Source organism: Pongo abelii, chromosome 19 (assembly GCF_028885655.2).
Source record: "Pongo abelii isolate AG06213 chromosome 19, NHGRI_mPonAbe1-v2.0_pri, whole genome shotgun sequence".
Lineage (NCBI taxonomy): Eukaryota > Metazoa > Chordata > Mammalia > Primates > Hominidae > Pongo > Pongo abelii.
Window position 1 is genome coordinate 21,893,876 of NC_072004.2, and position 14,524 is coordinate 21,908,399.

A 14,524-nucleotide genomic window follows, 5' to 3' on the forward strand; every position below is an offset into this window, starting at 1 on the left:
AATTTCAGCTCACTGTAACCTCCGCCTCCCGGGTTCAACAGATTCTCCTGCCTCAGCCTCCCGAGTAGCTGGGATTACAGGCGCCCGCCACCAAGCCCGGCTGATTTTTGCATTTTTGTATTTTCAGTAGAGACAGGGTTTCGCCATGTTGGCCAGGCTGGTCTCAAACTCCTGGCTGCTTTTTTTTTTTTGGTAGCAGATGTTCCCTAAAAGATCATTTGTGTAGGGCAGCAGAGGCTTGGCATTAAGAGAGAACGGAGGAATCCAGTGATAAATAACCTGAAAATTCATCTGCTGTGATTATTTGCTACTCCTTTAGTGAATAAAGGATACCCAGTGAGGAATATCCTGCTGGTATTTAACTGCCTGTTTACTTAGAATATTTTCTGCTATTTGATTTTTTAGGAGACAGAGCCCTGAAGCAAAGACATCTGGGTCAGAGAAAAAGTATTTAAGGGCCATGCAAGCCAATCGTAGCCAACTGCACAGTCCTCCAGGAACTGGAAGCAGTGAGGATGCCTCAGCCCCTCACTGTGTCCACACAAGATTGACAGGAGAAGGTTCTTGTCTTCATTCTGGAGATGTTCATATCCAGATAAACGCCATACCTAAAGAATGTGCAGAAAATACAAGCTCCAGAAATATAAGGTCAGGTGTCCATAGCTGTGCCCATGGATGGGTACACAGTCACTTACGGGGTCACTCCCACAGTGAAGCAAGGCTGCCTGATGATACTGCCGCAGAATCTGGAGATCACAGTAGTAGCTCCTTCTCAGAATTCCACTATCTCTTCAAGTGGTTGCAAAAAAGTCTTCCATATATTTTGATTCTGAGTGTCAAACTTGTTATGCAGCATATAACAGGTAGCGCATAATAAAACATTAACTTGTTTTCATTCCGAAAATCAGTTAATTTTCTTTCATTATTGGTAGCTTACTTAATGCATTCAGTTACTTATTTTTTGTTGGCTTTTATTATTGTATATGTTTATTTTTAATTTGTGTCATTGTTAGCTTATACAATCCTCTTTGATTTTTTTTCTTTCAATTAACTGGAACTTATTTTCTAACAGGAATTTCTCTTGGAATTGGGCTGCTAACAACTATTATGTATGCAAACAAAAGCATTGTAAATCAGGTTTTTCTAAGTAAGTATAACAAGCAACTAAAAAATTATTAACTGTTTCTCTCCATAGATTTTAGACAAATAATTTTGAGAGAAATAGGAAATAACTTTTGAAAGAAACAGGAAGTAATGGGCTATATTGTAACTTCCATGATATATTAAATTTGTTATCTAAATCCTGGAATAAATTATTTCTCCTAATGCTGAATTCCTTCACCTTACCTTCTTTGTAAGAAAAAAAAAAATTGGTTCCTATTAAAGAAAAAGTAGTAAAAAGGATTAAAAGAGTTAGAACATGCTATTTGATCTGATTTGGCAAGTCCCTTCATGTTGTATAAATTACTTTGATGATACTAAGTAATATCATCATCATCAGCAACTTTTAGTGGCTGGGCATAGTGGCTCACACCTGTAATCCCAGCACTTTGAGAGGCCAAGGCAGGCAGATCACAAGGTCAGGTGATCAAGACCATTCTGGCTAACACAGTGAAACTCTGTCTCTACTAAAAATACAAAAAATTACCCAGGTGTGGTGGCACGTGCCTATATTCCCAGCTACTCGGGAGGCTGAGGCAGGAGAATTGCTTGAACCCGGGAGGCGGAGGTTGCAGTGAGCTGAGATCGCACCACTGCACTCCAGCCTGGGATACAGAGCGAGACTCCGTCTCAAAAAAAAAAAAAAAGAAAGAAAGAAAGAAAAGAAAAGAAAAAAGAAAGACCTGGGCGGAGCCCAGTGGCTCATGCCTGTAATCCCAACACTTTGGGAGGCCCAGGCGGGCGGATCACCTGAGGTCAGAAGTTCGAGACCAGCCTGGCCAACGTGGTGAAACCCCCCCTCTACTAAAAACACAAAAATTAGCTGGGCGTGGTGGCACTTGCTTGTAGTCCCAGCTACTTGGGAGGCTGAGGCAGGAGAATTGCTTGAACCTAGGAGGCAGAGGTTGCAGTGAGCCAAGATCGTGCCATTGGACTCCAGCCTGGCGACACAGTGAGACTCCATCTCAAAAAAAAAAAAAAAAAAGAAAAGAAAAGAAAATTAAACCCAAGGAATTTTTCCATAACATAAGTTACACCAGCCCTAGTCATATAAATCACTGGGAAAAATAGGATGAGTTTCTAAAATTTCACCTTAAGACAACTTTAAATGGCTATGTCTGTGTAAAGTATCATGCATTCTGACTTGGAAATCTATAGTTCAACCTATCAAACTAGAAAAATCTTAATGATTTAAAATTAGTAAAACTTTTCATTAAACTGGACTTTAAAAGTGAGATTACAGGCAAGGCACAGTGTCTCATGCCTGTAATGCAGCACTTCGGGAGGCTGAGATGGGCAGATTGCTTGAGCCTAGGAATTGAAGACCAGCCTGGGCAACATGGCAAAACCCCATCTCTACAAAAAATCAAAAAATTAGCTGGGCGTGGTGGCACGTGCCTGTAATCTCTGCTATCTAGGAGGCTGAGGTGGGAGGATTGCCTGAGCCCAGGTGGTCAGGGCTGCAGTGAGTTGCGATCATGTCACTGCACTCTAGTCTGGGTGAAAGAGTGAGACCCTGTCTCACAAAAACACACACACACACACACACACACACACACGAAAAAAAAAAAAAAAGGGGAGATTACAACTACTTGGGAGGCTGAGTTGGGAAGAACGCTTGAGCCTAGGAGTTCTGGGCAATGTGTCGAGACCTCATATAAAAAAAAAGTAAGATTAAAACAGTTTAATTTATTAAATTATTATAATCTGAGAATTTTAAAAATATAAACCTTGACAAGTGAGTCAAGGTTAAAATGCATTTTGAAATTTTATTTTGTGGGTGGGTCCATTTTTTTCTGAGATGGAGTTTTGCTCTGTCACCCAGGCTGGAGTGCAGTGGCGTGATCTTGACTCACTGCAACCTCTGCCTCCTGGGTTCAAGCGATTCTCATGCCTCAGCCTCCTGAGTAGCTGGTATTATAGGCGCGTGCCATGGTGCCTGGCTAACTTTTGTATTTTTTTTTTAGTAGAGATGGGTTTCACCATGTTGGGCAGGCTGGTCACAAACTCCTGACCTCAAGCGATCTGCCGACCTCGGCCTCCCAAAGTGCCGGGATTACAGGTGTGAGCCACTGCGCCCATCCTGGGTGAGTCCTTTATGTCAGCTTGTAGAGGACCTGGCTTCCTTTTTTTTTTTTTTTAATTTAATTTTCTTTCTTTTTTTTTTTTTTGAGAGAAGATTTGGCTTCTTTGAAACATAGGTAATGTTTTTCATATGGTGAAGAAACTCGTGTTTTAGACATTTGTTTAATATAAGAGTTCTGTTTGGTCACTAAAGTTGTATAAAACAAAGTAACTGTGATGATTATGTACAGTTTAACAGATATTCTATATTAAGATTAATTTAGAAAAATGTTCTAAGTTAATAGCCATTAAAGTAAAACAGTTTAATGATATTTAAAATTCTGGCAAAATCAAAGTAACATTATAAAATTGTTTATCTTTCAGGAAAGGTCCTCAAAGATTCAGTGTGCTTGGTTACTGGTATTCTTAGCAGGATCTTCTGTTCTTTTATATTACATCTTTCATTCTCCATCACTTTATTACAGGTAATTAGAGGTCCAAATGCACAATTACATTTTTAATGTAATCATATATTTCATAGCACTTTGTACCTTACTTCACATAGTACTTGTTGTATTCAATCAGTTCAGTTTTTAACTGTCTCTTTTCATAAGCGAGAGCTTTTTTTTTTTTGAAACGGAGTCTCACTCTGTCGCCCAGCATGGAGTGCAGTGTCTCGATCTTGGCTCTCTGCAACCTCTGCCTCTCAGGTTCAAGCAAATCTCCCGTCTAAGCCTCCTGAGTAGCTGGGATTATAGGCGCACACCTGGCAAATTTTTGTATTTTTAGTAGAGACGGGGTTTCACCATGTTGGTCAGACTGGTCTTGAAGTCCTGACCTCGTGATCCACCTGTCACGACCTCCCAAAGTTCTGGGATTACAGGTGTGAGCCACTGCACCCGGCCTCATAAGCAAGAGCTTTACGTAACTTATTCAGATTTTGTATCCCCAGTGCTTTCGCACATAGCAGATGCTCAATAAATATTTAATTTTTTGATACCTGAGTTTTTGTTTATATATTCCATATTTTTTAAGTACCATTAGGTTGTTATTGTTGGTCTTTGTTTCTGAAAGTAAGAACACTTACTAAATGACAGTAGCTGATAAGTTTCCATGTCAAATGGGAGTATTCTGAATTTTCAGCTTTTACCAGAGTATTAGAAGACCGGGTTTCACTGGAGTTGGAGAGATGGGCAAATCTGGGATATAGTTTGGAGGTGGAGCCAGTATCCCTCAGATGGACTGGATTGGGTAAGTGGGTGGAGAGAAGCAAGAATGACCTCTGGGTTTTTAGTCTAAGAAACTGGCTGGATGGTGGTGTCATTTCATTGGATTGAGGCAGGAACTGATTTTGAGGAGAAAAATCAATAATTTTGTTTTGAACAAGTTAAGTTTGAGAGGCTAAGTAGAATTGGTAAGAAAGTGGTTCCAAATATATGTCATGAACTCAGGGTAGAGGTTAGGGCTATAAATTTTGGTATCAGGAGCATATGGTTGATATTTAAAAACCACAGGACTGGGGCCAGGCACGGTGGCTCAAGCCTGTAATCCCAGCACTTTGGGAGGCTGAGGTGGGTGGATCACGAGGTCAGGTTATTAAGACCATCCTGGCTAACACGGTGAAACCCCGTCTCTACTAAAAATACAAAAAAATTAGCTGGGCGTGGTAGTGGGCGCCTGTAGTCCCAGCTACTCGGGAGGCTGAGGCAGGAGGATGGCGTGAACCTGGGAGGCAGAGCTTGCAGTGAGCCGATACCGCGCCACTGCACTCCAGCCTTGGTGACAGAGCAAGACTCCGTCTCAAAAAAAATAATAAAAAAAAAAAGAAAAACCCACAGGACTGGAGAAAACTAACCCAGGAAAGAGAGAGTGTAGATAGAGAGCCCAGTAAGGGACATGACCACAAAAAAGAAGAGAAACAGCAAAGGAGACTAAGAAGAAACCAGCAGTAAAATATGAGAAATAGAAGAGCATTGTGTTAAAAGTCTAGAAAGAAAATTATTCAGGGAGGGAAGATGGAAAAAGAAAAGTGACCTTGAAATTTAGCCATACAGAGGGAGTTGATGATCTTGACAAGCAATTCACTGAAAGGAAGAGATGGAATCCTGATTGGAATTGGTTAAGAAAAACATGGCAGATGTCTGGTATTGATGAGTTTTTTTCATTTACAGGCTAGAAAGCTGTCAACTGTGACAAACTGTGAAGACTTTTTCCTTATTCTATGAAGGGAAGATCTAAATTCCAAACATTTTAAAAGTCTCTTTAAAATAAGCAAAATGATCCTCCATTCCATTAATGTGAACTCTGACATCCTGCCAAACTCATATTTTTTACATATCAAAATAAAATATTTGTAGCAAATTAAAACCCTTTCTTAATACTTTACCTTTGTATGTTGCTCTGGTAAATTTTGATGATTTTCTTTTGGTGGCTGAATTTTTTAAAATCCTATTTTGGACCATTTGAGCTTCTGGGAAGTACTTTGGATTATTGGAATTACAGACTTCATTCTGAAATTCTTTTTCATGAGCTTAAAATGTCTTATCTTATTGGTGCCTTCTTTCATCATGCCTTTTAAATCTAAGGTAAGAAACTAACATGCTTTATTGGAGTGATGTTAACTAATCACATTAATGCTATTTAGTCTTTGTTTAAATGAATCCTCCTTTTGCAATTTTTCAGTTTGCTAACTAGCTTTAATTATCTGTATTATTTCAGCCTGGCAACCATTTGTTCAAGCACTTGAACCTGAATGTTAACCTATTTGGATAAAATCAGAATTATATTTGCTTCAGAATAATTTTAAAATCAGTCCCCACATCATATATGGGAAACTATTTAGATTGGTACTTCTGTTGTCCAGGGCATTATCAATTGGCAGTTGACTATATACAATTATTCAGTGGTTTCCCATATGCAATAAAAACTTTAAAATTTTTATAACCAGCAAAAACATACATAGGTTTTACTTGCAGTATACATAAAACATTTTCACTATATTTTTTTTTTTTTTTTTTTGAGACCAAGTCTCGCTCTGTCACCCAGGCTAGAGTGCAGTGGTGTGATCTTGGCTCATTGCAACCTCCACCTCCCGGGTTCAAGCTATTCTCCTGCCTCAGCCTCCCAAGTAGCTGGGATTACAGGTGCCCACCACCAAACCCAGCTAATTTTTGTATTTTTAGTAGAGACGGGGTTTCACCATGTTGGCCAGGCTGGTCTCAAACTCCTGACCTCAGGTGATCCACCCGTCTCAACCTCCTAAAGTGCTGGGAGCCACCACGTCCAGCCTAGAAATTCGTTCAAAGCAGACCACTCAGTGACTGTAATATGTGAGAACTAGCTTGAGGTTCAGTCATAATCATTATGAAGATTAATTTTGTAGTTATTTATTGTATCATATACTCAGTGTTCTCAGTCTAGTATTGTTTGTGCTATGTAGTTAAGTAGTTTGGGTAGCTCTATTTGTTTTCTTTTTTCTTATTTTTTAGGGTTACTGGTATATGCTTTTAGAAGAATTGTGTCAATACTACCGAACTAGTTCCCATACTAGTTTGGTTTCACTACCTTATAAGCTATGGGGAGTTTGGTAATGTAACTAGATGGAGTCTTGGGATATTGCTGGCTTTACTTTACCTCGTACTAAAAGTAGGTACCATTACAAATCTTGTCACTGCATGATTCATATTAATGATTACTGACACATACTACTATTTTCCTCTAACAGTTTTATAGTTTATCTTCGTATCACTAGTTTGAAGTAATAGCGGTTTCTATATTTATTTAGAAATGGAGAAACGGAAATAGACTATCTTAATCCAGCGGTCTCAGTTTCCATTGGAGGGAAGGGGAGTAGACCTTCACATAGCATGGATTATCTAAGTAGGGAAAACAAGTTGAATAGAACATACCCATCCTCAATAGTAACACTGTCATACACATAATTCTTAAACTAGTAGAGTATCTTGTCCTGTTCTTTCCATGCCTGTGCCCCTCAACCTAATAATCACTTTATGAAACTTTAAAATCTAAATGTTAAAAACGTGTGAATCAGATAAAATTGCTTTGACTTTGACATAGTTACATTTGTATTTATCTTGATCAAATTGTTGCTCTAGGCATTTAAATGTACTTCAGCTTGATTGAGATGGCTCAAATCTATAAATTGAATAAAATATTCAGCACAAAATGATTAGTTGTGACATAAAATGAGCATTAAGTTAATATGAGGATTTGATGTTATGGGATTTTAGCTTTGGTTTTTGGGTTTAGCAGATAGGACTGTTTGAATTAATAAATGATCTCTTATTTCCCTTTTCAGCTTTTGGAATTTTTTGGGCATCTGAGAACTTTCAGACAGGTTTTATGAATATTTTTTACACAACCAGTAAGTACTTTTTATCAGGTAAGAAAAATACCTTCACCTTTCTTCATTGCAAAAAGTTTTTTAGTTCAGCAGTTTTACAAGAATGGATTTCGTAAATAGATGATCCTTTTCTTTTACTTTGATTATTTTCTAGTACTTTGGCACTTGGGGCTATAATAATTCAGGAGTTTTATCTCTATGATCAGATTCTTGAATCACACATTGACAGCCACCTGCTAATTGTTGCAGTGCTTATATATTTGAACTTGTCTCTTGCCCCTTCAATCCATTTGACATTTTTAAGGACTTGTAAACCCTTAAAAATCTTACGAACTTTTGTTCCTCTTTTTTAATTCACAAATGGGGCTTTGTGTGTTCCTATTAACTCCTTATTCACCTGTGAAAATCCTTCCACTGTAATTTATTTTGTATGTTTAGAAAGCTCATTGCCAAAAATCATGTCTCTTGCAGTTTTCTTACTGGAGCAAATTTCCCCATTGCTCAATTATATGTGCATAAATAAGTTCATGGCATGAAATTTAATAATTAATTGAGACTGTGGTGTCATTTATAACATTATTATGTGATTCTATTGATGTTGCAAATTGCAGTGAAAGGATGTCATAGAGAACCCTGATTTACTACTTAGTAGCCTGAAAGGTTCCCAGTACCTACATGTGGTCAGCAGATTTCAGGGTTTGATTCCCAACTTTGCAGTCATTTCATCAGGGCTCAAGGAGACTGACTTAAAAGAATGCTAACCGAATAATATAACGTAAAAATAAAAAAAGGATTATGTCTACAAAGTAAACCAGACTAACTGGCCAGGGCATCTTTTCCCTAAGATGGAGTTAGCAAAGTAGAAACAAACTTTGCTACATCCTATGCAAGCTTCTTTCTCTAGACAAGACATAATAAAATTCTGAGAGTTCAGCTTTGTCCAAGTCAATTCAACTGATGATTATGTGAGCATTAACCATTTTACTATAATTGGTCTTGTAAGATTTGTGCCAAAATACTCTCAAGAAAATACCCTGATATTCTTTCTCTGAGACAAACTATGGAGAGGATATCAGTCATCAATACTTTGACTTGTTCAAGTCTCCTTTACCAGGGAAATGGCAGTTACTATATGGAGAGGGAGTCTCCAAGATGCCAGATGAGTAATGTTTTAAAAGCTTGTCAGCATAATTATCTGCAAATGTACTTTGCTAAATGACACCTTACTGAAGGGAAATTGACACCAAGATCATCTAACAGTATCCTGACTTGTTTCTGAAATCTTTATCACCAGTCTCAAAAAACCTTAATTTTTAAAATCTTTATCCTTTGAGTTTTACTTTGATTTTGATGTTGTTAGCCTGTGATGTTTTAGTACAAGAAGTTTAGATAACTCTTTACCCTCATGACCGTGACTGAACTTGGGTGTTCTTACATCTCTTTAGTTACCTCTTCCCCATCATTTCTACAGAAAGAAGGTTTCATTTGTAACATTTTGATTTCTCCAAATTTCACTGAGGGTTATTAACATCACATCTAGTTAATGACTAAGTTCTGAATCTGGTGAGGAAGTTAAAATCTTAGAGACCAGAAACTTGTTATTAGGACATTGGAAGAGAAGAAAATTCAAATAATTGCATTTTTGTTCAGTTAGTTTTGATGGTAGTTATTCTACCCAAGCGACATTTACAGTTGCAGTTTCTCTGTGAAACTTTATCATTCATTTTTAGCACTAAATGCTTTTTATAATTTGAAATAATAATTTTTAGACCTAGTGGCAGAACACTCTTCAGTGGTCCCTAAGTCTTCTTCATATTGCACTCACTTGGAGACCTTTCAAATAATAGATTACTGGGTCACATCCCAGTATGTCTGGTCCTACTGAATCAATATTGTGTGGAACAGAGAAATCTATTTTTAAAGCAAGCTTTCCACATGAGTTACATTCAGCCAGCCAAGCTCTGGCTGGATTGACTTTATGAACCACTGCTGTAGGTAATAAGTTAGCTCAATTTGGCAGTCCTGGGTCAAATAATACATGGCTATAGATTTTATTTTTTTTTTTTTTTTTATTTTTTTTTTATTTTTTTTATTTTTTTCTTTTATTATTATTATTATTATACTTTAGGTTTTATGGTACATGTGCACAATGTGCAGGTAAGTTACATATGTATACATGTGCCATGCTGGTGCGCTGCACCCACCAACTCGTCATCTAGCATTAGGTATATCTCCCAATGCTATCCCTCCCCCCTCCCCCCACCCCACAACAGTCCCCAGAGTGTGATGTTCCCCTTCCTGTGTCCATGTGTTCTCATTGTTCAATTCCCACCTATGAGTGAGAATATGCGGTGTTTGGTTTTTTGTTCTTGCGATAGTTTACTGAGAATGATGATTTCCAATTTCATCCATGTCCCTACAAAGGACGTGAACTCATCATTTTTTATGGCTGCATAGTATTCCATGGTGTATATGTGCCACATTTTCTTAATCCAGTCTATCATTGTTGGACATTTGGGTTGGTTCCAAGTCTTTGCTATTGTGAATAATGCGGCAATAAACATACGTGTGCATGTGTCTTTATAGCAGCATGATTTATAGTCCTTTGGGTATATACCCAGTAATGGGATGGCTGGGTCGAATGGAATTTCTAGTTCTAGATCCCTGAGGAATCGCCACACTGACTTCCACAAGGGTTGAACTAGTTTACAGTCCCACCAACAGTGTAAAAGTGTTCCTATTTCTCCACATCCTCTCCAGCACCTGTTGTTTCCTGACTTTTTAATGATTGCCATTCTAACTGGTGTGAGATGGTATCTCATTGTGGTTTTGATTTGCATTTCTCTGATAGCCAGTGATGGTGAGCATTTTTTCATGTGTTTTTTGGCTGCATCAATGTCTTCTTTTGAGAAGTGTCTGTTCATGTCCTTTGCCCACTTTTTGATGGGGTTGTTTGTTTTTTTCTTGTAAATTTGTTGGAGTTCATTGTAGATTCTGGATATTAGCCCTTTGTCAGATGAGTAGGTTGCGAAAATTTTCTCCCATTTTGTAGGTTGCCTGTTCACTCTGATGGTGGTTTCTTTTGCTGTGCAGAAGCTCTTGAGTTTAATTAGATCCCATTTGTCAATTTTGGCTTTTGTTGCCATTGCTTTTGGTGTTTTAGACATGAAGTCCTTGCCCATGCCTATGTCCTGAATGGTAATGCCTAGGTTTTCTTCTAGGGTTTTTATGGTTTTAGGTCTAACATTTAAGTCTTTAATCCATCTTGAATTGATTTTTGTATAAGGTGTAAGGAAGGGATCCAGTTTCAGCTTTCTCCATATGGCTAGCCAGTTTTCCCAGCACCATTTATTAAATAGGGAATCCTTTCCCCATTTCTTGTTTTTGTCAGATTTGTCAAAGATCAGATACTTGTAGATATGTGGCATTATTTCTGACGGCTCTGTTCTGTTCCATTGATCTATATCTCTGTTTTGGTACCAGTACCATGCTGTTTTGGTTACTGTAGCCTTGTAGTATAGTTTGAAGTCAGGTAGTGTGATGCCTCCAGCTTTGTTCTTTTGGCTTAGGATTGACTTGGCGATGCGGGCTCTTTTTTGGTTCCATATGAACTTTAAAGTAGTTTTTTCCAATTCTGTGAAGAAAGTCATTGGTAGTTTGATGGGGATGGCATTGAATCTGTAAATTACCTTGGGAAGGATGGCCATTTTCATGATATTGATTCTTCCTACCCATGAGCATGGAATGTTCTTCCATTTGTTTGTATCCTCTTTTATTTCCTTGAGCAGTGGTTTGTAGTTCTCCTTGAAGAGGTCTTTCACATCCCTTGTAAGTTGGATTCCTAGGTATTTTATTCTCTTTGAAGCAATTGTGAATGGGAGTTCACTCATGATTTGGCTCTCTGTTTGTCTGTTATTGATGTATAAGAACGCTTGTGATTTTTGCACATTGATTTTGTATCCTGAGACTTTGCTGAAGTTGCTTATCAGCTTAAGGAGATTTTGGGCTGAGACAATGGGGTTTTCTAGATATACTATCATGTCATCTGCAAACAGGGACAATTTGACTTCCTCTTTTCCTAATTGAATACCCTTGATTTCCTTCTCCTGCCTAATTGCCCTGGCCAGAACTTCCAACACTATGTTGAATAGAAGTGGTGAGAGAGGGCATCCCTGTCTTGTGCCAGTTTTCAAAGGGAATGCTTCCAGTTTTTGCCCATTCAGTATGATATTGGCTGTGGGTTTGTCATAAATAGCTCTTATTATTTTGAGATACGTCCCATCAATTCCTAATTTATTGAGAGTTTTTAGCATGAAGGGTTGTTGAATTTTGTCAAAGGCCTTTTCTGCATCTATTGAGATAATCATGTGGTTTTTGTCTTTCGTTCTGTTTATATGCTGGATTACATTTATTGATTTGCGTATATTGAACCAGCCTTGCATCCCAGGGATGAAGCCCACTTGATCATGGTGGATAAGCTTTTTGATGTGCTGCTGGATTCGATTTGCCAGTATTTTATTGAGGATTTTTGCATCAATGTTCATCAAGGATATTGGTCTAAAATTCTCTTTTTTTGTTGTGTCTCTGCCAGGCTTTGGTATCAGGATGATGCTGGCCTCATAAAATGATAGATTTTATAATAGTTACATTTCAGACTGCTTAGTCTCTTAAGCCAGTTATGTTGAATTTGAAGCACTATCATCCTTTGGAAAGCTAGTAGATCTAACAATCTTCCAAAATCCTGTGATGTATTATTTAATGATTTCATCTTGGTGCACTCGAGAGGTGGTTCTGCATATGTGGTTCAGCTTTGAAATGTTTGTATCCTTTGGGAAGGTTTTCAAATGCCTGGTTCCAGGGAGATTTGAGAAGTACGGTATCACTTACGTAATTAGAGGAAGAGGAAAGAAAGAAATTTGTAGATTAACAGAACTTACTATCTTCATAGAGTTATGGAGTGGCTGCCAGCAAGAGACAGTGTTCGGATGTGGATGATACTTGTTCAATATGTTAAGCTGAATTTCAGAAGCCAATTCTCATCTGTCAGGTAATTATATTTTTAAATTTAAAAACCTAAATACAACACTTCTCTGTGACTTGCAAAAGTCACATTTATGTTTGTTGTAAGGCAAAAAAAAAAAAATCTAGTGTTTAGTGTAAGGTAGCATTCAGAGTACATACTAGTAATTTATTCATGATCAGGGGATTGGCGGATTGGCTAAGTTTTGTCCCTTATGTTCTGATGATTTTTATGCAGAGGAGTATATGAAGGGGAAAAATAATTCAACTGGCAGATTGAATACCAAAGTGATTAAAAAACAGGCTATTTTTATAATTGGATACTAGCCATTTAGAACAATACTGACATTTGTTACTGGATTGTGGCCCTTTCCTATACTTTATGGCAGTTACTAGTAACTCAAAGACTTTAAGCTGTTATCATACTTAATCTTAAAGGTGTCACCTAAGGATCGCTTTTATGGTTAAATGGATGGTACAGCCAGAACACTAGTGGCTCTATCAATCATACTGCTCTTTGTCTTCTTGAATGTCTCATATGTTCTCCATTTTCACAATTGTAAAATGATGGGATTAGTGCTCTTCAAAATCCCTTTCAGGCCAGACGCAGTGGCTCACGCCCGTAATCCCAGCACTTTGGGAGGCTGAGGTGGGTGGATCACCTGAGGTCAGGAGTTCAAGACCAGCCTGACCAACATGGTGAAACCCTGTCTCTACTAAAGATACAAAAACTAGCTGGGCATGGTAGTGGCAGTCACCTGTAACCCCGGCAACTCGGGAGGCTTAGGCAGGAGAATCGCCCGCCCACCTGGGGGGCGGAGGTTGCAGTGAGCCGAGATGGCGCCGTTGCACTCCGGCCTGGGTGACAGAGCAAGTCTTCAGTCTCCATCTCAAAAAAAAAAAAAAAAAAAAAAAATCCCTTTCATTCCCTACAATGTGATGGATTTAAAATGATTATCAAGTATAAAATCGAATTCTTAATTCCATTACAGCATATATATATATATATATATAAAATTTTTTTTTTTTTTGAGGTGGAGTCTCACTCTGTCACCCAGGCTGGAGTGCAGTGGCACGATCTCGGCTCACTGCAAGCTCCGCCTCCCGGGTTCATGCCATTCTCCTACCTCAGCCTCCCGAGTAGCTTGGACTACAGGCGCCCGCCACCACGCCCGCCTAATTTTTTTGTATTTTTAGTAGAGACGGAGTTTCACCACATTAGCCAGGATGGTCTTGATTTCCTGACCTCGTGATCCGCCCGTCTCGGCCTCCCGAAGTGCTGGGATTACAGGCGTGAGCCACTGCGCCCGGCCCATTACAGCATATATTTTGTGAAGAGTGCATTACCTTATGGTTTAACAGAGAGAAAACATGTCCACTCTGCAGAGCTGTGATTTCAGACCATATAAACAAATGGAAAGATGGAGCCACTTCATCACACCTTCAAATTTATTAAGTTGTATAAACTATTAAGGCCACAAAATACTAATGTCATTTGGTCATAATGACTACTGATAAGGCATCAGAATGGATTTTCAGGGCTACAAGAAAAATGTTTCAAGATGGTTTTAGAATGTAAGACTTAATGGTCCAATTCACCAAAAGATTAAATGAAACAACCCTGTGTTTTAAAATACATACAATGTTCAACCTAATGTATATGCAACATTCTATTCTAATTATTTGACAGGTAACTGCAGTGTTAAATTGTAAATGTGTTTTCTTAATATTACCAAAACAGCAATTTGAAACTAGAACTAGTGGTTTTAGAGAACTCAGGTATTCTTTCCAGACATTGTTTTCAGAATAAAGTATATTTTTCATAATATTTTAAGACACGTACTATCTAAAAGTAGAATTTTGTTCAGCATTGACTTTTTAATTCCCATCCTAAAAATTCTTAATATTTTCATAAAA

At 38.1% G+C, this 14,524-nt stretch overlaps 1 pseudogene; it reads left to right on the forward strand.

The window, feature by feature from the left end:
* Positions 1-409: 409 nt before the first annotated feature.
* On the forward strand, positions 410-14,186 carry LOC100443766 (E3 ubiquitin-protein ligase RNFT1-like; annotated as a pseudogene).
* Positions 14,187-14,524: the final 338 nt, after the last annotated feature.